Source organism: Bidens hawaiensis, unplaced genomic scaffold (assembly GCF_021521415.1).
Source record: "Bidens hawaiensis isolate Kalapana, Puna unplaced genomic scaffold, B.hawaiensis_p1.1 tig00028994_1, whole genome shotgun sequence".
NCBI lineage: Eukaryota > Viridiplantae > Streptophyta > Magnoliopsida > Asterales > Asteraceae > Bidens > Bidens hawaiensis.
In genome coordinates, this window is record NW_027494765.1 from 86,849 (window position 1) to 112,355 (window position 25,507).

Below are 25,507 nucleotides of genomic sequence, written 5' to 3' on the forward strand. Positions count from 1 at the left end.
AGTTCGTATTTGAATTGATCTATCTAACTTGTTTAATAAGCTAGTCATTTCCGATGAGACTAAATTAAATGGCCCAATAATCCCAACATGTTAATCACTTAATCTGTCAAAAACTAGAATTAGACATCATAAACTACATACCATATTTGTTCAATCGGACACAATAAACACGCTATGCAAACTCCGCACATCATACAATTTGTAATGCTTTTAATCCACATGATTCATAACCCCATTGAATTTATTTAATCAAATTAACAGTTTCATATGTACTCGATCTTCACAAACATTTTTTTTAATTAAAGCTTTAAATTAACATTTTCATATCTTACATCTTCAAATTAAGATTTTAACCTTCCAACTTTAGTTTCTAGAAAAATGTGACACATTTTAAGTAGTTAGAGTTATAATTAATATTTATTTTTCTAATTCTCTGCTACTTTGATCCGAGTTAACTAGCGTAGGGTTGTGTAAATTGCTTGATGTTCACTTGAAAAAAATGCTCGATTGGCTCGGCTCGGCTTGATTCGGTTTGTAAACGAACCAAGTATGAGAAAGATTCTATTATTCTATATATATGACAGACGCCGACCTCCGGTGTCTTACACTCATAGTCGTTTCACTCAATAAGAGCTATGATATCATATCATTTCATATCAAAATAAATCATAAAACATTATATCATATCATATAATATCATATCATATCGTATCATATCACATATCATATCACATCGTCTCATATCATATCATTGCCGTATATTACGTTACGTTACATTACATCATGTCATGTCACATCTTTATCGTAACATATCAAATTGTACCACATCATATCATGTCATGTGATGTCATATCATATCAGATCGTATCATATTGTATCATATCATAAGGTATCATATCATATCATTTCATATCGTATCAAGTCATGAATGTGTATTACATCATATACATATATTACAATCATACTATGTAATCTTGTTTAACAAAAGAAAAGAGAACACTTACATAACGCCATCCATGTTATCCAGGCACCTAGCATTTATGACTTGACCGAACATGTTGTATGGAAAAAAAATATAAAAATGAATATACAACTTTAGTTTTTATCAAAATACACAAAAGTGCCCGTATATTGCGGCTAAAATATAGCATGTGCTTTACATGTGGTTTGTTGGGCTTGAATAAAGTTCCTATTAAGGCTGAGAACTCAACATGCTCTTTTATCCCCGGTTTGATGGCTAAAATTAAACTCCACTTTACATATATATTATTTTGATTAGTATTTCTTGTGAACTCCATTGTTTCAACGTTTTTGCATTTGTTATTGAAATTTAGCTCACGCTTTAATAACTTAGCCGGTTATTTTTTTTAACAAAGACGGCTTTTAAAGTGTATGTTTTGGGGGAGTGAGATAACTTGTCTAATTTTAAAATTTTCTGATAGATATTACGGTTAATGAGTTGTTGAGACGAGCCAATGCGCTTAATATCAAGACCAAGTAAACGATAAGTATATTGGGTCACTTTCATTAAATAATAAGTATATTGAAGCAACCAACAAACTTGATAAACAAGATGTTCTCTCTCAAATCTTTTTAACCAGTTACAAGATACCAAGTAAACGATAATAAGGTGTGAATTCAGCAAAATTATATATGACTTGTAAAAGTATAATATATAGATTTGTCGCTACATCACTAACTAAGTTAAGAACACTAATAGATACAATTACAAATTAAACGACACTTTTGAGAACACACTTATCACAAAAGAGTACGATAAAGAGGTTTGCGTAGTAACACGTAAGACTAAAGTTCCCAACACATACATTACTATTATTGTTCTGGCATATTCTAAAACTAAGATAACAATCTCCAACAAGCTTGGTAAGTGCTTCTTCATAGTTCGGCCACATTCTAAAACTTAAGTAGACTTATCTTCCTTGTAAACAAAGTTAAGCCAAATAGCCCTGGCCCGATGCAATCGCTGTCAATGCCACCAAAGAAGAACAATAGTTCAGATTGAAAGTTAATAAATTACGTCATATAAAATAAATAAAGGCCGATCAGAAAAAGATAATTTTTTTATTAGTTACCTGAAATACCTTCACCGCTATGAACAATCGACATGTTATCAACAGCATGTTTTCTTAAGTGCCTGCATCATGAATCCGAGTTCTCAAAAACAATATATATATATAAAACAAGACAGATGAGTTGAAACAAAATTAAAGAACACATACCTAGATAAGATCTATATCACTCAGTGGATCAAACACCACTTGATCAACCAAATGAGGTGACACATCATAAATCCAACCTCAGGCTTATAACCGACCACTGAATCCGAAAAAGAAGCTGATCACCTGACATTCAAGGTCATCTGGAATTAGTTTTGACAAACTTTGTAAAATACGAAGCCCGTATAACGAATTATAAAACTTTATATTTAATACGGATCCATTTTTTGCAAAATTTAAACCAAAAGATCAACTCACCTTAACAGAAACAGCTAGCCCTACTGCTTGATTGAACAACTTTTTTAAGCTGACTTATCTTGCTTGTTAACAATGTTAAGCCAGTGGCCCTTCGTTCCTGATACAGTTGCTGTCAATGCCACCAAAGAAGAATAATAGTTATCAGATGGCAAGACATATATCATAAATAAGGTCCATCAGAAAAGACAGTTATCTGAATTACCTTCACCCCTATGAACAATCAACATGTTATCAACAGTTAACATGTGTTCTTGAGTTCCCTGCAACAATATGAATACAAGTTATCAACACATTATTATATATATATATAAGAATATGGATGAGATGAATCAGAAATAAAGAACCCATACCATGAACTCACAACGCTATTTGTTTATAGCACCGGCAATGGATCGGCGATGCTCAGAAGGCTTATAGATGGCGGCGCTCTAGACTACAGAAGAGGCGTCCAGTAGTAATATGAATATCTGGGTTGAGAATTAGGGTTTAAATAATTGTGCATGGTGTTTGATTTTTCATATTTAACCCCTCAATTTGATTCTCTATTTGATTTCTTTTTATCTATTACCCTTTCATTTTATATATTCATAGCATCATTAATTATATCAAAAGTAAATAATATTTAGCTATGCAAAGTGTCACCGTTTCTTTTTCTAATTTATTTTCTTGGTTTTTTATGTTTTTTTTCCTTGTCTAATATTATATGTGGATGTAATATTCTTCAAAGCATATATATATGTTTACATTACGTTTTGTATCAGAATTCGGTATCACATAGCCGTCTATCTATGTGATACCTAATTTGTTTCAAATACACATGCACGTATTAAAGGGTTAAATAGGTGAGACAAACACATCCCACACGATTATGTGCTTTTTGTGCGCTCACGTAGCAGTATGTGATTTTCTGGACGGTGATTTAAGTTGCAAAAGGAGATAAGGGCACTTTACTATAGCAGTAACCATGAAAGAAGCACGTGTGTGACTGCTTGGGATCTGTATAGATTCTAAGATTTCAAATAAAATCCGATTGATATTAGGATTTTAACCTTGTAGTTTTCCGCCTTAGATTTTGTGGCACATTTGTAGCTACAGGTAATATGTACATGATGTGGTTTAACGTAGCAACAGAAACATGTATGCATGAGCAAGATCTTCTTGCGGAATATCTAATAACACTTAACTAATTTGAAATCTGACAATCATATAAATGAGTGTGACATCTTTGTGTTGTACATATGAAGTTTTTTAAAACATTGGGAAGGACATCATGTATGTCTAAACTCTAATGCCAATTAAGAAAACCTTAGTAATAAATACGTCACGTGCTTTTACAAAGAATGCAAAAATTATAATTTAGTTTTCTAACCATATCTAATACATCTTTACACTTTTTATGGAAAATATCATCATTTTGATATGACCACCTAAACAATACTAGGTAAGTGCTAAATAGCAATTGAGTCATAGCCAATGATAAATGTGCTTGATTTCTAATCAAGATAGCTGAGTTTGAGTCTTCAAGATTCATTTACCAAATAACCAATGCAACCATAAACATTCCATGTAGATGTGCACGATGGAATTGATCGTGCCACATAGCGGAAAAAAACGTGATGATAGAATTAGACATCTTTTATTCACGCAACCAAAGTCGGTAATCGGCTCGTTTGTGTTTTTCGACCAAAATAGAATATGTTCAAAGGATGCTGCAAATTTCACCTAAAATATCTACCTTGATTTGTGGAGTTGTACTCGTTAAGTATCGCCCGGGCCATAACTACCATTAGATAGGCAAAATGTGTTCATTTATATGACATTAATTATCTGTAGTTCGGCAAAGTACCTAAGGCCTATAGGCAGCACTAATGAGTGGCATACCATACCGTACCATACAATATCGTATTCTAACCTATCATGGCGTATCGTGTATCGTATCGCATCATGTCGTATCATATCATATTAGATAATAATGTATCTTATCATATCGTATCGTATCGTATCATATCATATTACAACACATCACATCAATTATATGGTATTATATTATAGGGAAATCCCCATATTGTCTATTGTTCTCTTACAAATCAAAGATTTGTCCATCAGTCAAAAAAATTCCCAAAATGTCTACACGAATACAGTCATTCCCAACTTTTTTTTCCTTACACCAAACCTCCGAGGTCTTTCACTTATATTCGCTTCACTCAATAAGAGCTATGATATCATATCAAAATAAATGATAAAACATTATATCATATCGTATAATATCATATCATATTGTATCGTATCATATCGTGTCATATCATATCGTATTGCATCGTATTATATCACTGCATTACGTTACGTTACGTTGCATTGCATTACATCATGTCATATCATATCTTATTGTAACATATCAAATTATACCACATCATATCATGTCATGTCACGTCATATCATATCATATGAGATCCTATCATATCATAAGGTATCATATCATACCATATCTTATCAAATCATATTGTTTCACTCATATGCCATATCACATCGTATCACATCATATCATATCATATCCAATCGTATCATATCACACCATATCTTATCGTATCACATTATATGGTATTGTATTGTATTATATTACATCATATCATATAGTACAATCATAGTATGTGTAACACCCCGACCAAAGGCGGATTATACATCGGGGCGCCACATATTGTTTCATTACTCGTGACACTATTGGGTGTCAATATTTAATAAATACATTCATTCACGCATGCGCAACGTATACATAAGATATAAATAAACCAACATAATCAATATATTATAAATCATAATATTCGAACAGCAATAACTTGTCTTGATACATTTTAATCTAGGTCCAAAATAAAGAAAACTTCCTATGTGTCCACAAGCTCCAAAACAACTACTGCAAACCTGAACATGTGTTAAAATAAACGTCAAACACTTGCGTGTTGGTGAGAAATCAAGTTTAATACAATACATAGATAACAATAAATCTGCGCGCAACACGTGTATGTCTGGTGTTTAACAAGGGTGCAATCAGATTGTGATCAAGCCTAAATAGATCATAGCTCATAGTTCATAGTTCAATCCGTGCTCCCAATTGAGCACAAAAACGAGAAAACATCTGTGCAAGTGTAAACAAAGAAAACCGTAAACGATAGGTCTCCCGTGTTCATCTAATGGATCCATGAAAACTGCGGAATAGGCCGAACAAAGCGGTTAATGATACACACATACAAATAAACAGCCAAGTAAACGTCCTCAACACATGGGATACTGCGCGACTAAAGTTCATAAACAAGTTTAAGACTCTAAGTTTGTACGAACACATGAACATCCCAAAACATTAAAAATAAAAAGGGATTAGGTACGAGATTACTCACTTGATAAAGATGCGATGATAGATAAAGCAAGAACCAACTTTAAACAAGCACAAGTTAACCTATAAACAAGATTATTGTTTTAATGATTGGGTTAAGTCTTGATTATAAGTTAGCATAAGTAAATTATTATATATATATATATATATTACCGGAAAAGCAGGGCAGAACAGGGAGGAAGACGGAGGCAGAGAGGAGGACGGCAGAGAGAGCAAGGAGCAAGAGAGAATAAGAGAGATTAAGTGCTTTGTGTGTGTAGTGTTAGGAAATTAACATTATTATTTATAGGGAAACCCTAGGGAACACAATCCCTAGAAAAAGGGGAAAAGATCTCAAAAAGCAAAAGATTCCAAAAGCAAAAGATATCAAAAGATATGGCAGCAAGGAAAAAGAGAAAAAGGCTGACAGGGAACAGTAAAAAGGCATGGGAGAGGACAGATAAAGTTACTGGTTAAAGCATGGAAAAGCAGATCTCAAAAGATAATGTCAGTCACTTTTTCTACCAACCAATGGGGTTGGTACGCATGCTGCGCCGAAAGTAACTATTCAGACATTAGATAGGTTAGGTCAACAGCTCAGAAGAAAAGACATTACAAAAGCAAACGGCTAGAATAAACAGAAGATACAAGGGTTAAGCGCGGGAAGGCTGAGTGCGCGAGCGCGAAGGCTGGCACAACAATCCTTAGCGCACTGCGGGAAGAATCACCAATCCTTAGCGTGCTGCGTGAAGAACTAGAATTCTAAGCGCATTGCGGGAAGAACATACATTCTTAGCGCATTGTGGGAAGAACATGCATTCTTAGCGCGCTGCGAGAAGAGTTCTCTTCACGCATCGCAGGAACAAGATGTCTTCACGCAGGCTTCCATGTAAGGAGTCTGGCGCGTGGAGCTGCAGACATCCTTAGGCGGGAAGAACCAAAGGACAAGCAAAGAGTTAAGGAAAGGGTTCAAGGCTTAAGGGCGGGACGGCGACAAGAGGGAAAAGAAGGCGGAAAGAGAGGAGAGGGACGGAACGGCGGAAAGAAAGAGAGAGAAAGAGGCGGGAGGGAAAAGTATATTATTATTATTGAAAGTAAAATATAAGTATAAATAAATATTAAATCATAAAAGAAAGAGATCGGGTCAGAGAAACGGGTACCTGGGTCGGGTCGGATCGGGTCAGATGTCACAGTCTCCCCTACTTTAAGAAATTTCGTCCCGAAATTTATCTCGAAGTAGGTTGCGCAGAGAACAGGTGCGGGTACTTGATCTTCATTTGATCTTCCCTTTCCCATGTAAACTCGGCTCCGCGCTTGGACTCCCAGCGAACTTTCACGATAGGGATACGACTGCGCTTGGTTTGCTTAACCTCGCGATCCATAATCTCAACAGGCTTCTCAACGAAATGCATAGTTTCATCAACTTGAACTTCATCAAGTGGAATGTGAAGGTTCTCGTCAGCTAAACACTTCTTGAGATTGGATACATGGAACGTTGGATGCACATTACTGAGCGCGGGCGGCAGGTCAAGTCTGTAGGCAACTTTTCCCACACGCGCGAGAATCTTGAATGGACCAACATATCGAGGAGCAAGCTTACCTTTCTTCCCAAAGCGGACAACACCTTTCCAGGGCGACACCTTGAGGAGAACAAGATCACCAACTTGAAATTCGAGAGGCTTCCGCCTACGATCTGCGTAACTCTTCTGTCGGCTTCTGGCAGTCAGCAGATGATCACGGATCTTGGCGATTTTATCGGTTGTCTCTTGAATAAGTTCGGGTCCTGTGATTTGAGTTTCACCCACTTCGCTCCAACAAATCGGGGAGCGGCACTTACGACCGTAAAGTGCTTCAAATGGGGCCATACCAATACTGGAATGATAGCTGTTATTATAAGAGAACTCGATCAAAGGCAGGTGCGAATCCCAATTACCTCCAAAATCAAGAACACAAGATCGGAGCATATCCTCAAGAGTCTGAATAGTTCGCTCAGACTGACCGTCAGTCTGGGGATGATATGCCGTACTCATGTCCAAGCGAGTTCCTAGCGCAGATTGGAGAGATTTCCAAAAGCGAGATATAAAACGGCCATCGCGATCGGATATGATGCTCAAAGGAGTACCATGGCGGCAGACAATTTCCTTGACATAAAGCTGCGCGAGTTGCCCAACACGGTAGTTTTCACGAATGGGCAGAAAGTGAGCAGACTTAGTCAAACGATCCACTATTACCCAAATGCTATCATGTTTGCTTGCTGTCAAAGGTAACTTGGTAATAAAGTCCATCGCTACACATTCCCATTTCCACGTAGGAATTTCTGGTTGTTCGAGCAAACCAGATGGGCGTTGGTGTTCAGCTTTTACTTTAGAACAAGTCAGGCATCTAGCTACGAACACAGCAATATCCTTTTTCATACCGGGCCACCAATAAGTAATGCGCAAATCCTTGTACATCTTATCAGCGCCGGGATGAATAGAATACCGAGATTTATGCGCTTCACTCAGGATATCAGCGCGAAGATTCTCATCAAAGGGAATCCAGATGCGATTGAGATAGCAGAGAATTCCACTCAGATTAGGGACAAAATGCGCTTCCGCGCCACACGCTAACTCGGCGCGAAGGTTACCATTACTGATGGATGCGCGCTGCGCGTCACGAATACGCGATTCAAGGTTGCTTTGAATCGGCGCGAAGTGAAGCTGCGTGCGCGGCAAAATACAGTTAAGCTGGCAGGGTTTTCGGCTGAGCGCATCGGCTACCACATTAGCCTTACCAGGATGATACCGGATCTCACAATCGTAATCGCTGATGAGTTCGTTCCATCGGCGTTGCCTCATGTTAAGTTCCTTTTGATCAAAGATATGCTGAAGGCTTTTATGGTCAGTGTAGAGGATACACTTAGTACCATAAAGGTAGTGTCTCCAGATCTTCAAGGCAAATACAACTGCACCAAGTTCGAGATCGTGAGTTGTATAATTCTTTTCATGAACCTTGAGTTGCCTTGATGCGTAAGCGATAACCTTGCCTCGTTGCATAAGAACACAACCGAGACCTTGGTTGGATGCATCGCAATACACGACAAAATCATCATTACCCTCAGGTAGCGCAAGAACAGGAGCTTCACACAACAAACGCTTGAGCGTTAGAAAGGCTTCTTCTTGCTTCGAGCCCCAAATATATGGTTTACCTTTGTGCGTTAGAGCTGTTAAAGGCAAAGCGATCTTCGAGAAGTTCGAAATGAATCGCCGGTAGTAACCAGCTAAGCCCAGAAAGGAACGGATCTCAGAAGGAGAGGATGGCGTAATCCAGTTCTTGATTGCTTCAATTTTGGATGGGTCGACATGAATACCCATCTTGTTTACAACATGACCAAGAAACTGTACTTCATCAGACCAGAATTCACACTTGGAAAGATTGGCAAAGAGCTGCTCGGCTCTAAGCTTTTGCAACACCAATCGGAGATGTTGCTCATGCTCGGCCTTGGTCTTAGAATACACCAGAACATCATCGATAAACACAATCACGAATTTATCCAAGAAAGGCCTACACACCCGGTTCATTAGATCCATGAAAACGGCGGGTGCGTTGGTTAAACCGAAGGACATGACCAAGAATTCAAAATGGCCATAACGAGTTCGAAAAGCAGTCTTCGGAACATCTTCATCGCGGATGCGCAACTGGTGATAGCCAGAGCGGAGATCAATCTTCGAGAAACAAGAGGCACCTTGGAGTTGATCAAAGAGGTCGTCAATACGCGGTAAGGGATACCGGTTTTTAATGGTGAGTTTGTTCAACTCGCGGTAATCAATACACATGCGAAACGATCCATCTTTCTTTTTAACGAACAACACCGGAGCACCCCAGGGCGAAGAGCTAGGGCGGATGAATCCTTTAGCAGTCAACTCTTGAAGTTGGCTTGCCAATTCTTGCATCTCAGCGGGTGCAAGACGATAAGGAGATTTAGCCACGGGGGAAGCACCAGGGACAAGATCAATACGGAACTCGACTTCACGAGCGGGAGGGATACCAGGAAGATCATCAGGAAAAACTTCAGGGAAATCACGCACAACAGGGATATCGCGAAGCTTCTTCTCTTCAGCAGGTTTAACCACATGGGCTAAGAATGCAACACACTTCTTCCGCATGAGTCTGTGGGCTTCGGCGCAGGACATAATCTTAAGACCGCGGGAGGGTTTTTCGCCGTAGATGTGAAGATCACCATTTTCTCGAGGAATGCGAATCAACTTCTTGGCGCAAATAACTTCGGCGCGATTATGCGTAAGCCAGTCCATACCAATGATAACATCAAAGCTTCCAAGAGGCATGGGGATGAGGTCGATCAGAAAATCGTTTTCGTTAAGGTTAAGCGTGCAATCTTTAATCACCGAGTTAATTAAAACAGTTTCGCCATTAGCCAATTCAACTGAAAAATCTTCTTTTAAATCGCTGCGCGGTCGCGCAAGCTTCTGCTCGAAGGCGCGAGAGATAAAACTTCGATCGGCGCCAGTATCAAAAAGTATAGAAGCATAAAATCCGTTAAGCAAAAATGTACCATTAACTACGTCATTATTCGCTTGCGCTTGGTGCGCGGTTATGTTAAAAGCTCGTCCACGCGTCACTTGGTTTGAAATCTGGTTCACCGGATTCGCTTGTGTGATTTGCACTTGTAGTCTCGGGCACGCGTTCCGGAAATGACTGGGATCACCGCAGTTAAAGCACGATCTGGGTCGTGGGTTTTGGTAGATTGATTGTGGGTTCTGCGGGTAGACTGGTGGTGTTGGCGCAATTGGGTTGGCGGGAAGGATTTTACAGAACTCAGCAGAGTGACCAACGCGGCCACATCGGTTACATTGACGACACGGGGTTTGGGTTGGGTGGTGAAGTCTACAGGTTGGGCAAAAGGGTTGATTTCCTGTGTAAGGTTTCTTAGGTGGCGGGGCAGGGAGTGCGGGATTGGTTAAGACATAGTTATGGACTACAGGAGGTGTTGGGTAAGCTGTCAGAGGGTTAGGCGCATAAACTGGGGGTTGATAAATGGGTTGCTGGGCAATGGGCGGGTTGGTAAGCGCATAGGCCTTGCGCCTGCGCTTGAGGTTGTTACGGTTTGAGGGTTCAGGTTTGGTTTCTGTTGGTTCATGGACAGTCTTGGTGGGTTTGGTTTTCTCAGCTCCCAGCAGGAACAGGGTTCCTGCTCTGACATGGTTGTCGCTGAGCACAGCGGCCAACTCAATGGCGTCAGAGAGGGTTACTGGGTTTCTGGCCCATACAGAATCTTGAATTTCCATGGGGAGACCCCCAAGGAATTTCTCTATGGCTCGGCGGGAAGGGGTAACAAGGTGAGGGACCAGTAAGCTTAGCTCGTGGAAGCGCGTCGCGTACTCGCGCGCTTCACCGCTGTATTGCTTAAGATTCCAAAATTCCTCCTCCAGGCGCTTAATTTCGTTGGGAGGGCAGAATTCTCGCGTAAGAATCTCCTTGAATTCCTCCCATGTCATGCTAGAAGCAGCCTCTGCGCCACGCGCATGAGCTACTCCATTCCACCATGTAAGCGCTCTGGATTCCAGGACACTGGAAGCATATAGGGTTCGTCTGTCTGAGGGGCATTGGGTATGGAGGAAAGTGTTTTCAATCTTTTCGAGCCATTGGAGCATCACGGTGGCTCCTTCAAGACCTGTGAACTTTGGAGGGTTACCCGCGTTAAAGGACTTAATGTTATAACTCGAGGTGTTGTTTTGGCTCAAGGCTTGGGCTATCGCGGCGGCCATTTCCTGGGAACGTTGCTGTCTACGCATGCGCGAGGCTTCTCTTCTCTGAAATCGGCGAGATAGCGGAGGCATTCTATAAAAGTTTTAATTTTAGTTAATATCTTGGTTTTAGCGCAAAGTATAACCTCGAAAAGCTTGGTTTCACGGAGTCAGTTACTGTCAAAAGTTAAAGTAAAATAAATGACTTTAAATGCAGACTTAATTAAGGTAACAAATTCGAATCAAGAATCGACAATTCATGTATCACCATGACTTTCCGAATTCCCAATTTAAAATATACGAGCAAACGAGTATTGGAGATTGACGATTCATGTATCATCATGACTTTTCAATCTTCAATATAAAATATACAAGAAAATGAGTATTGGAGGTTGACAATTCATGTATCACCATGACTTTTCAAGTCTCCAACCTCAGAACATAATCGTAAATGGAAATTGAAAATCAACAATTCATGTATCACCATGACTTTTCGGATTTTTCAAATCCAACAAACGAATATCAATAAAAATCGAAATTCAATCAAAAATCGAAATATCGCGGAATAAAACATAAAATCATATACTGCGCAAGCGCGAGCATATTCATAAATAACGAGTAATTAACAATAAGCGCGCAAACATGAGATTTCTCTCATGCGCGAGAAGGGACTCTTAGGTATTCTAGGCCGTTACGTCTAACCACCTATCCTAAAGTCAACGAGCTCTGATACCAATCTGTAACACCCCGACCAAAGGCGGATTATACATCGGGGCGCCACATATTGTTTCATTACTCGTGACACTATTGGGTGTCAATATTTAATAAATACATTCATTCACGCATGCGCAACGTATACATAAGATATAAATAAACCAACATAATCAATATATTATAAATCATAATATTCGAACAGCAATAACTTGTCTTGATACATTTTAATCTAGGTCCAAAATAAAGAAAACTTCCTATGTGTCCACAAGCTCCAAAACAACTACTGCAAACCTGAACATGTGTTAAAATAAACGTCAAACACTTGCGTGTTGGTGAGAAATCAAGTTTAATACAATACATAGATAACAATAAATCTGCGCGCAACACGTGTATGTCTGGTGTTTAACAAGGGTGCAATCAGATTGTGATCAAGCCTAAATAGATCATAGCTCATAGTTCATAGTTCAATCCGTGCTCCCAATTGAGCACAAAAACGAGAAAACATCTGTGCAAGTGTAAACAAAGAAAACCGTAAACGATAGGTCTCCCGTGTTCATCTAATGGATCCATGAAAACTGCGGAATAGGCCGAACAAAGCGGTTAATGATACACACATACAAATAAACAGCCAAGTAAACGTCCTCAACACATGGGATACTGCGCGACTAAAGTTCATAAACAAGTTTAAGACTCTAAGTTTGTACGAACACATGAACATCCCAAAACATTAAAAATAAAAAGGGATTAGGTACGAGATTACTCACTTGATAAAGATGCGATGATAGATAAAGCAAGAACCAACTTTAAACAAGCACAAGTTAACCTATAAACAAGATTATTGTTTTAATGATTGGGTTAAGTCTTGATTATAAGTTAGCATAAGTAAATTATTATATATATATATATATATTACCGGAAAAGCAGGGCAGAACAGGGAGGAAGACGGAGGCAGAGAGGAGGACGGCAGAGAGAGCAAGGAGCAAGAGAGAATAAGAGAGATTAAGTGCTTTGTGTGTGTAGTGTTAGGAAATTAACATTATTATTTATAGGGAAACCCTAGGGAACACAATCCCTAGAAAAAGGGGAAAAGATCTCAAAAAGCAAAAGATTCCAAAAGCAAAAGATATCAAAAGATATGGCAGCAAGGAAAAAGAGAAAAAGGCTGACAGGGAACAGTAAAAAGGCATGGGAGAGGACAGATAAAGTTACTGGTTAAAGCATGGAAAAGCAGATCTCAAAAGATAATGTCAGTCACTTTTTCTACCAACCAATGGGGTTGGTACGCATGTTGCGCCGAAAGTAACTATTCAGACATTAGATAGGTTAGGTCAACAGCTCAGAAGAAAAGACATTACAAAAGCAAACGGCTAGAATAAACAGAAGATACAAGGGTTAAGCGCGGGAAGGCTGAGTGCGCGAGCGCGAAGGCTGGCACAACAATCCTTAGCGCACTGCGGGAAGAATCACCAATCCTTAGCGTGCTGCGTGAAGAACTAGAATTCTAAGCGCATTGCGGGAAGAACATACATTCTTAGCGCATTGCGGGAAGAACATGCATTCTTAGCGCGCTGCGAGAAGAGTTCTCTTCACGCATCGCAGGAACAAGATGTCTTCACGCAGGCTTCCATGTAAGGAGTCTGACGCGTGGAGCTGCAGACATCCTTAGGCGGGAAGAAACAAAGGACAAGCAAAGAGTTAAGGAAAGGGTTCAAGGCTTAAGGGCGGGACGGCGACAAGAGGGAAAAGAAGGCGGAAAGAGAGGAGAGGGACGGAACGGCGGAAAGAAAGAGAGAGAAAGAGGCGGGAGGGAAAAGTATATTATTATTATTGAAAGTAAAATATAAGTATAAATAAATATTAAATCATAAAAGAAAGAGATCGGGTCAGAGAAACGGGTACCTGGGTCGGGTCGGATCGGGTCAGATGTCACAGTATGTAATCTTGTTCAAGAAAAGAAAAGAGAACACTTGCATAACACCATCCATGTTATCGAGGCACCTTGCATTCATGACTTGACCCGATCTTACCAACACATGTAACTCAAATTCAAAACTCTTCAAAAAGAATAGTTGAATGGAAATAAAATTATAAAAATGAATATAAACCTTTGGTTTTTATCAAAATAAATAAAAGTGTCCGTACAAGACAACTAAAATATAGCATGTGCTTTACATTTGGTCTATTTGTTTTGAATAAAGTTCCTAGTAAGGCTAAGAACTTAGCAAGCTCTTTTATACATCCGTAAAAAGTTTGCCACCGGTTTGATGGCCACAATTAAACTCCACTTTACATATATACCATTTTGATTAGTTTTTTTGTTAACCCCTCAACGTTTTTGCATTTTTTTTACTGTAATTTAGCTCACGCTTTAATGTCTTAGCCGGTGGTGCTTATTTGTTCTCTTATGGGTGGTTATTTTATATATATTTTCAACAAAGACGGCCTATAAATGTCTATTTTGGGCGAGTGAGATAACTTGTCTAATTTTAAAATTTTTTGATAGAGAGTACGATTAATTAGTTATCGAGACGAGCCAATGCGCTTGATATCAAGACCAAGCCTCCATCACTTGTTAAACAAGCCTAGACTAGGGTCACTTTCATTAATTAAATAAGTATATTGGAGCAACCAACATACCTAATAAATCTTTTTAACACTTACAAGATACCAAGTAGACAATAATAGGGTATGAATTCAAAAACTTTAACGAAAGTACCCGTAAATTTGTCGCTACATCAATAACTAAGTTAAGAACACTAATAGATACAATTACAAATTAATAACCACACTTATGAGAACACGCTTATCACAAATGAGTACAATAAAGCTAAGAGATTTGCCATGTTACACGTAAGACTAAGATGAAAGTCTAAAACTAAAACTAGGATGACAGTCTCCAACAAGCTTTGTTGTTATCTTGGATTTCAAGTTAAATGCTTCTTCATAGTTGTTGTTATCTTGTTAACAACGTTAAGCCAAATAGCCCTGGCCCGATGCAATTGCTGTCGATGCCACAAAGGAAGAACAATAGTTTAGATTAAAAGTTAATAAATTACGTCATATAAGATAAATAAGGCCGATCAGAAAAGACATTTTTTTTATTAGTTACCTGAAATACCTTGACCGTTATGAACAATCGACATGTTATCAGCAGCATGTTTTCTTAATTACCTGCATCATGAATCCGAGTTCTCAAAAACAATATATATATAAAACAAGATAGATGAGTTGAAACAGAATTAAAGAACACATACCTCGATAAGATCCATATCACTCAGTGGATCAAACTCCAGTTGATCAACCAAAGGAGGTGGCACATCATGACGTCATGAAATCCAACCTCATTGACCACCAGCTCGTCAGGTTTATAACCGACCACAGAATCTGAAAAAGATGCTGACCTGACATTCAAACTCATCTGGAATTAGTTTTTACAAAACTTTGTAAAATACGAAGCACGTTTCGACTATAAAGTTCTATAACGAATTATAAAACTTTATATTTAATAAGGCTCCATTTTTTGCAAAATTTATACCAAAAGATCAACTCACCTTAACAGAAACAGCTAGCCCTTTTGGCTCGATTGAACAACTTTTTTGAGCTGACTTATCTTGCTTGTTAACAATGTTAAACCAGTGGCCCTTCGTTCCTGACACAATTGCTGTCAATGCCACCAAAGAAGAATAATAATAGTTCAGATGGTAAGATAATAAATTACATCATATAACATAAATAAGGCCCATCAGAAAAGATAATTAGTTATCTGAATTACCTTCACCCCTATGAACAATCAACATGTTATCAACAGTTAACATGTGTTCTTGAGTTCCCTGCATCATGAATCCGAGTTATCTAAACATTAGTATATATAAAAGAAGATAGATGAGATGAATCAGACATAAAGAACACATACCATGAAATCACAACGCTATTTTCTGATAGCACCGGCGCGCAATGGAGCGATACTCAGAAGTCTTATAGATGGCGGCGCTCTAGACTACACATGTGGCGTCCAGTAATAATATGAATATTTGGATTTAGAATTAGGGTTTTAAGTAATTGTGCATGGTGTTTGATTTTTCATTTTAACCCCTCAATTTGACTCTCTATTTAATTTCTTTTTATCTATTACTTACCCTTTCATTTTATATATTCATAACATCATTGATTATATGAAAATGAAATAATATTTAGCTATGCAAAGTGTCATCATTTCTTATTCTAGTTCATTTACCTGGCTTTTTGTGTTTTTTTCCTTGTCTAATATTATATGTGGATGTAATATTCTTCAAGTTACATATGTTTACATTACTTATCATATCATAATTCCGTATCACATAGCCGTCAATCTATATGACACCAGATTTGTTTAAAATACATACACATGTACTTATTTTAAGGGTTAAATATGTGTGACAAACGCACCCACACGATTTTGTGTTTTTTGTGCGCTCACGTAGCAGTATGTGATTTTTTGGACGATGATTTAAGTTGCAGAAGGAGATAAGGGCACTTTACTATAGCAATAACCGTGAAAGAAGCACACGTGTGACTTCTTGGGATCTCTATAGATTCTAAGATTTCAAATTAGATACGCTTGATATTTGGGTTTTTAAGTTTTGAAGTGGTGGCGAGTAAAGATTGCATATCCAACCATGTTGTTTTTCGCCTTAGATTTTGTGGTACATTTATAGCTAGAGGTAATATGTACATGATGCGGTTTACGTAGCGATAGCAACATGTATGCATGAGCAAGAGCTCCTAGCGGAATATCTAATAACGCTTAACTAATTTAAAATCCGACAGTCATATAAATGGGTGTGACGTCTTTGTGTTGTACATATGAAGTTTTTTAAAAGGTTGAGAAGGAGACATCATGTATGTCTATTAAACTCTAATGCCAATTACGTAATCATAGTAATAAATACGTCATGTGCTTCGAAAAAGAATGCAAAGAATATGATTTAGTTTTGGGAATATCTCATAGATTAGCAACCAACTTTTAAAAGTGTTTCAGTTAGGTCACTCATGCATATTTTTCTCAAATCGGTTCAATAAATCTTCAAATCGAGTCTCACCGATTTTCTTATGTGTCAAGAAAGAAATAGAGGATAAGATGTTGGGGTTGGAATTTGCAATATATATAATTAAATTGAAAAAAATTTAAAAACATTAGTTATATTAAAATTCAAAATAAAAAATAAAATCCACGTCGCCACTCAACGTCAACATAAAAAAAAGATAAAATGATTTCGTATGTAAAACAAAAATGAAAAAAAGCTAAAAAAAACATGTTAAAACCTTTAATTAAATAAAATATGAAAGTTGCGATACTTAATTGGAACACTTTTTAAAGTTGAGTGACCTAATTGAAACAATTTTGAAACTTGGTAACTATTATATGAAATTGCCCCTTTAGTTTTCTAACCATATCAAATACATCTTCACACTTTTATGAAAAAATATTATCGTTTTGATACGACCACATAAACAATATTAGGTAAGTGCTAAATAGCCATTGAATCATAGCCAATGATAAATGTACTTGATTTCTAATTTAGATAGTTGAGTTTGAGTCTTCAAGATTTGTTTACCAAATAATCGATGCAACATAAATCACTTGACAATATTTTGGCACACGAGCAATAGTGCCCGGTTACAGACGGTGGAATGCGCGACGCTAAAGAGTATGTGTATGATAATATAAAGATATGAACGAAAGTAGAATTAGGGTTTGATTGATAAGAAGATTCTTGGTATGGGATTTTTCATTTTTAAACCCACATTTTAACTCTATCTAATTAAATAAAATTGTGCAAAGTATCATCAATTCTTATTCTACTGCATTTTCTTGTTTTTTGATGTTTTTTCCTACCTAATTGTATTACATGAAAATGAAAAGTATTATGTTCATGATTTGTACATTACAATAGGAACATATATGCGCAATCATGTTGTTTTGTGAAGAAACCTAATTATAACAGTTAATTTAAAACATGTGAAAGTTGAGTGTGAGGTCTTAAAGTCGTACTTTCAATATATTGATCAGAAGACATCATGCACGACCATTAAACCATTTTCCTTTTTTAATAACCCCAGTAATAAACACGTATTACAGTTCTATAAAATAAAAAAGAAGATACTATATTTTTCTCTAATACACCACATACTTCATCTGCACGATTACGCACTTCTCCCAAATGTATGATTACACAATCATCCACATGTTTGATTATGTGTTTTCAACTCACACAACAATATGTGATTAATTAAGAGGTTATATAAGATGTGTTATGCGTTTAATTAGACTAGCAACAACAATGAAAGAAGCATACGAACGAATTTTTAAATTCTTCATATATATATTCATCAAATTTAATTACGATTTCAATTTGTATTAGCTCTAGATCTGTGCTTTCATCTTTAGGGTGATGGGAGTAAAGATTGCATTCCATGTTTGAAACTTCTTGCTTTTGTTAAGATTTTGAGGTGCAGATGTTATGTTTTAACATTTATTTAAAAGTACATATGAATGGCCAAGATGCTATTAAAAAGAAAACTATCAACACTTAATTTGAAGTCACCTGTAAAAAAATGAGTGCAATAGTGACTTTAGGTTGTACACATGAAGTTTTTAAAGCGATTGAGACGGATACATTAAATCATCAACATGTCGAATTAGATTATATTTTATCTCTAAAGTAATGAATATAATTTAATTACAGTAATAGAAAAAAAATAAAACTACTCCAAACTAAGTGTGGCAAACTGGGCGGGTCAAATGACAAGTGATGGACTAGCTAGAATGGGTTTAGGTTAATATATGTTCCAAGCAAAATAATATTCGAAACTGGTAGTTTCCAAAAATATCAAATCGGTACGGTACAGGTCAAACGGATGCTGGTGACTTCGGGTCAATACGAGTTCTAAGCAAAATAAGTCCAGGTCAAAACTTTTTATTTTCAAAAATATCAAACTAGTTCAGATCAAAATTCAGTTGACGGGTTTCCATCAGTACGGGTTCATAGCAAATTGAGTTCCAGGTCAAATCATGTTATTTCCAAACATATCAAGTTGTTTCAAATCAAAATGGATTCAGGTGGCATGTCTGAAGAAACACTAACCGGACCCCGGGCAGATTACTGGTAACCTGGGGGTTGGATAGCTGTTTCCCACGATGGGTTGGACCCTGAGAAGATGGTTCTTCTGATAACCTGCAAAACAGACACCGTGAGCTCGTCACTGAGAAGGGGGGGGGGGTTCCTCCTTTTGACCACCCTCCGGCGTGAGAATCAGACTAGATTGCTCTTTAAATATAAAAGTATATTAAGAGATTGCTAGGGCAGATATCAGGTATAATATGATGATATAAGATAAGATATGATGATAATGTGATAAGATAAGATGGTCATACCATTTGGGGTATTTATAGCCGAAGGTAGGTTTCCAAGGAGGTATGGCCGGCTGCAACAGTGTTCCTGTTCCACCAACAGTAGCCTACGCACGTGCCCTGCTGGTAGTTGGTGGGTAGGTAGCGGCTGATAGCGACCAGGCCTGCTGTATACTGTTCCTTTTCCACCAACTGCCGGCTACGCACGTGGTATGACAAGAGTTGGTGAGTAGGCAGCGGCTAATAGTGACATACAGTGTAGGAGCATGCTGCTCGCCATACTGTTGTCCATAAGCTGTCGTATCTTTAGTCAGATCTTTTTCCCATACCTCGTCAGGTACAGTACAGAAGATCTTCCCGTATCGTACGGACTGGCTTATTTGGGCGGGAGTATTCCCCCTCCCGCCCTTGTGCGGGATTGTTCCCGGCTTCGCTCATTCCTTCAGGTGACACTGAATGATTGAGAGCTAAGTGCCTTGTGCGTGTAGCCTTGCTGCGCGGGTGGCCTTCCCTAATGGCTTGTATCCGAGGCTGCGGGGACAGGCGGAGTCCTTCACCATTGGGAGGCATTTCCTGCGGGACCAGCTTGCGTACTGCGCGTAAGGACGTCACGTCTCTGAGCATGGTTGGTCCTGCGGATCCAGTTGGTTTCTGCGCAGACGTCCCTGTTTAAGGTGAGTTGCGGGTCCAACTGGGCTCTGCTGGGACCTACCTCTTCAAGTCCCCCCAGTCCAATGTTCTTCTCATGCGTGTTTAATAAAGTGAGGTGAACTTTTGGACTTAAGCAAAGGGTTTTGAAAAGGGTTTTTTAAGGTTTTCCAGGGGGATTCTTCCCGCGGAAGTCCTTGTCACTTGCAGAAATTCCCGAGTTTCCTGCTTGATCTTTGGGTATGATGCGGGTAGGTCTGTAACCTTCTCGCAAGTCAGGAGCGTTGAGTCCCACTTGTGTGGATTCTCCATGAGGTTTTGGTAGTTTTGAACATAGTGATCAATTATGTTAAAACCACCAATTCCATCCTGGAGCTTCAAACAACGTAGTTCTCGACGTTCCCGCTATGCGGGGATGTTATTTCCGTTTCCGCAAGCATTGCCCAGAAGATCCTTCTTGGTTTCAATTCCCAGCGGAGCGCTAGGTATGTGAAGGGTTTTGCCTTAACACTGTACCAGCGCTCGTCTTACGGTTACTTTACTTCCAAGGTATTCCTGGCGTCAATTCCCTGCGGGTGCTAGGTATGTGAAGGGTTTTGCCTTTACACTGTACCCGCACCCGTCTTATAGTTACTTGGTTGCCGAGGAATATTTGGCTTCAATTCCCTGCGGGTGCTAGGTATGTGAAGGGTTTTGCCTTTACACTGTACCCGCATCCGTCTTACGGTTACTTGTTCGCCAAAGTTTACTTGGCTTCAATTCCCTGCGGGTGCTGGGTGCGTGAAGGGTTTTGCCTTTACACTGTACCCGCATCCGTCTTACGGTTACTTGTTTGCCAAGGTAAGGGGTATTTTCCCGCTTACTTTTTAATATTTTTAAATTTTGAATTTTGAAATTCGAAAGGTTGGTGGAAAGATAGGAACAGTCCAAACCTCTGACACGTCGTGCGACGGTTTCTTCTGACTGTGTCAGGACGTGCAGGAAGTTATGGTGACGTGACATTATATGGTCATTCCAGACGCTTTTTAAGGCGCGTGGGCGCGATTTTTCGGGCGCGTGGCTGCGAAACTAATGGCACTCGTCTTGTCAACAGCTGTTGCCAGCTTGCCTGGTGCCACATGTCACGGTTTCATTGCACCTTCAATTTCTCTCTCATTCGCATTAAATTCACCGCATTAATTGCGATCCCTATATAAGGGGAGAGAGGGTTCTTTATAATCCACATCTTCACTTTTTCTCTTCATCTCTAAGGCGATTTCTGGTGAATACTCCCTTATTTAGTTGAGCATTCCTCCGAAATCGTTTCTTCTTCCTCTGCAATATGTCTTCCCATGATGCTGAAGCTGTAGCCGACGATAGGAGTACTGCTGGCGAGTGCCAGTGTGCTCTACCTGTCGATCAGTACCAGTATGTCGTCAGGAAATTCATGCTTGAGTCTCTTGAGCCTGAGTTTCCTGAACCCCACCAGACTGTGTACGATGCCCCCAGTGGCAAGATCGGGGTATATGCTGCATTCTTTGTTTATGGGAACCTTAGGTTTCCATTGACAAAGTTTGTGTACCGTGTCCTGGAAAGGCACGGTGTGCACCTGACCGAGGTGCATCCGATGGCGATTGCCAAGATCCGGCACTTCTAGTGGGTGTGCCGGATTCTGGGTATTGAGCCCTATGTGGACCGCCTGATGACCTTCTATACCTGGAGGTGCGTCCAGGGGTGGTACACCCTGACAACCCGTATTAAGGGTTTGAAGATTTGCGTGACCGAGCGCAGTCTCCGATCGTGGAAGCGGGAGTTCTTCTACATTTCTGCCCGCGCCATCCCCATTGCCACGAAGTTTAAGAAGGGGCAAGCGCTTCCGAGCCTTCACGCTTCCAGCTACCAGGAGGCGGAATGGTTCGCGAAGATATCCCGGGTCCAATCTCCGGTTTACCGGTTTGCGGAGTCCGGGATGGTGATGCTGGGGATGAGCCGGGTATGGAAGGAGGCGTCTCGGTTTCCCATCCTTCTCGAATACGGTTTGAACTCTATTCCTTATGGTATGTCTTGTCTTTCTTGCTGATATGAGTTTGTCTTCTAACTGTTTCTTTTCTTTCAGAGGGGAACGATTTGGAGTCGCTCCTGTACCCGCGGGAAGCTGACGGTCCCGTGCGGGTGGGCACTCGTGCTCTAGACGAGAACGAGTTGCCCATCCTGGAGCAAACGGCGGATCGGTTTGTGGAGGTCTATCCGCTGGGCCACGAGTTCCTGAGCCAACGGCGGCCAGGTAAGGCGATACTCTATCCTCAACCCCTCAATGCTGTACCCGCTGTTGGAATTCCTGACATCCTGTCTTCTTCTGAGAAATCCGCAGATGGTCCTCCGCTGGTGCGGAAGAAGAAGGCTGCCGGCGGGAAAGGGAAGGAGAAGGTGGCCTCCACAGCTGATCCGGTGCTCCTATCTGACACCGAGTCAGATAGTGAAGAGGTGGCGGGGAACCCCGGTGGTGAGAAGACCACTGCTCCGGAGGCTACGACTGTTACCTCCGGAGAACCAACGACGACGACGGTGACCGGCATCAAGAGACCGGCTCCATCGAGTTCGTCCCCGCCCGTCCGTACGTTCAGGCTCAAGAAAACCCGTAAGTACAAACATCCTTGTTTTTGTAGATATATCATACTTCATAAATTTATTGTTAACACTTATCTTCTTGTGCAGGCGTGGATGTTGACGCATTCCAGGGTGGAGCGCAGAGTACCTCTCCGCCGATGACGGTAGGCTTGGTCAGCCTACCTGAGGCGTCGACCCAGGCGCCTGCTCCTGCTCCCGCTGGTTCAGTTGCTCACTCTGAGCCGACTGTTCCAGCCGAGTTGACGTCACCGCCGGCCGTGAGTGCAATTTTTACAGCATCCTTCACCGAGCCGGCGGTTACTATTGCTGCGGATTCTGCGGCAGCGACTGCGGCGGCTGCCACCATGCCCCCGCCACCGGCACCGACGGCCGGCCCATCAGGTACGCATGGGAGTACTCGCCAATCTTTGCCACCTTCCCATCTGCCTGACCTTTTGGATGGATTTCCTTTGGGTTCAGGTGATGGGTTCGGCGGCTATCGGCCTGTTATAGACCCTACAGGTGCGTAGGGTTCCTTTGGCCCTTTTTCACTTATATATATATATATATATATATATATATATATATATATATATATTATCATCTTTTCCTAACTGCTTTTTTGTTTTTTGCAGTGTCGGATTCCAATGAAGTGTATGTTCCGCGATGGAACATACGCCGAGGAACAACCCTTCGTACCCCTGTGGAGTGCGTGGAATGGGCTCGCCACGCTGCTCCCCATGGTGCGTTGGGGGAAGCCATGGCTAGCTACCAGGAGGGTAGGCTAACCAATGAGCTTCGGGTTCTCCAGGCCCGGATGCAGCCGCGCGTCGAGCTGCTTTGTCGTGAAAACGACAAGTTAAAAGCAGCTCGTGCCAAGGAAGTATCTCAAGCGCGGGCTCTTCGGGAGGAGAACCAAAAGTTGGCCGCAGCTGCTGCGGAGAAGGAGAAGGCCTTCAAGGCCCTCGAGGTTGAGGTTCAAGCGCGACTCGAGGCCCGCTCCAAGGCTGCCCAAGCTGTTAACGAACAGCTTCGGCTGGCTAAGGAGACTGCGAGGAACGCAACCGAGAGGGCCACCAAGGCTGAAGCCGTTGCTGAGCCTTTACGCGTGGAGAACGAGGAGCTCAAGGCCAAATTAGAGGCTCTCCAACGTGCTCATGATGCCTTGGCGATGGAAGATGCCAAGAAGCTCCAAGAGATCCTGGACCAGAGGGGCGTGCTTGACCACACCGAGCGGAAGCTTAAGGGCGTTGAAGAGGCTGCTGCAAAGGAAGTGCTACTTGCCAACCTCAACAAAAGTGAAGCCGAACGCGCCCGCACCCAAGCTCAAGCCGCCCTCCAAGAAGCTCTGGTTGCCAAGGAATGGCTTCTTCGAGAAGCGTTGCCTCAGGTATGTTTAGCTTTACGTCTTCACGCTTTCCTTTGTACATAGAAAAGATGTTTTGACACTTGTATATTTTCTTTTGTAGGTTGTGCATCGGGTCTTCTCAGAGACATCCTACGACGATGCTATGAGCGCAGCCCTCAACGCTTCTCACGAGGATGGGGAACGGGCCGGCTTCCTGCTTGGTCTAGGGTTCGTTGAGAAAGGCTTCCCGCCTTCCAACTTCCCTTTGTACAATGTTGATACTGAAGCCATATATGACCAAGCAGTAAACCAATACGCCGCCTTCCCGCATCCAGTGGTGGAGAAGGTGAACCAAGTAGCTGCTGCTGATGATGGGTTAGCTATCCTTAAAGCTTTCCTCGAACCGCCCCGTTCTTCTGATTGAGCGGGTCCAAGTGGAAGCGGCCCTGAAGCTTGATCCTGAAGATCCCTTCCCATTGCTAGGATAGTCTTGTACAGATGTATTTTTCTTTTCGTAGGCGGGTAGTTACCCGGCCATTCTTGTAATAATTCGTTTGTGAAATATTAATCTTTTTGCGTATAAGATTGTTATTTCCTTCTTTGGGTTTCTTGCTTTATAAACTTATGACTTGCATACTTAGTTTAAATTAGCAATTTTCCAAGTGTAGAATAAGTTAACCTGTTGAACGTGGTTGATAATGGGTTAAAGTTTTGCTTCCTCTTTCATGATTGTGCGGGTAGAACCGTCACTTGCACTTGGTAGGATGGCTAAACTTTAACCTTCATCTGACCTGCGTGTAGGTTTTCCTCATCTTTTGAGGATAAGTTAACCTTTGAACGTGGTTGATAATAGGTGTGAAGTTTTGCTTCCTCTTTCGTGATTGTGCGGGTAGAACCGTCACTTGCACTTAGTAGGATGGCAAAATTTTACCCATATCTGACCTGCGTGTAGGTTTTCCTCATCCTTTGAGGATAAGTTAACCTTTGAACGTGGTTGATAATAGGTGTGAAGTTTTGCTTCCTCTTTCGTGATTGTGCGGGTAGAACCGTCACTTGCACTTAGTAGGATGGCAAAACTTTACCCTTATCTGACCTTCGTGTAGGTTTTCCTCATCTTTTGAGGATAAGTTAACCTTTGAACGTGGTTGATAATAGGTGTGAAGTTTTGCTTCCTCTTTCGTGATTGTGCGGGTAGAACCGTCACTTGCACTTAGTAGG

At 40.5% G+C, this 25,507-nt stretch overlaps 1 long non-coding RNA gene across 1 annotated transcript; it reads right to left on the reverse strand.

The window, feature by feature from the left end:
* Positions 1-1,956: 1,956 nt before the first annotated feature.
* Positions 1,957-15,627, reverse strand: LOC143578018 (uncharacterized). The gene is made up of 3 exons (XR_013143201.1): positions 15,572-15,627; positions 2,094-2,155; positions 1,957-1,984 (listed from the first exon to the last, which is right to left on the reverse strand). It is a non-coding gene; the product is annotated as an uncharacterized LOC143578018 (long non-coding RNA).
* Between the last annotated feature and the right edge of the window lie 9,880 nt (positions 15,628-25,507).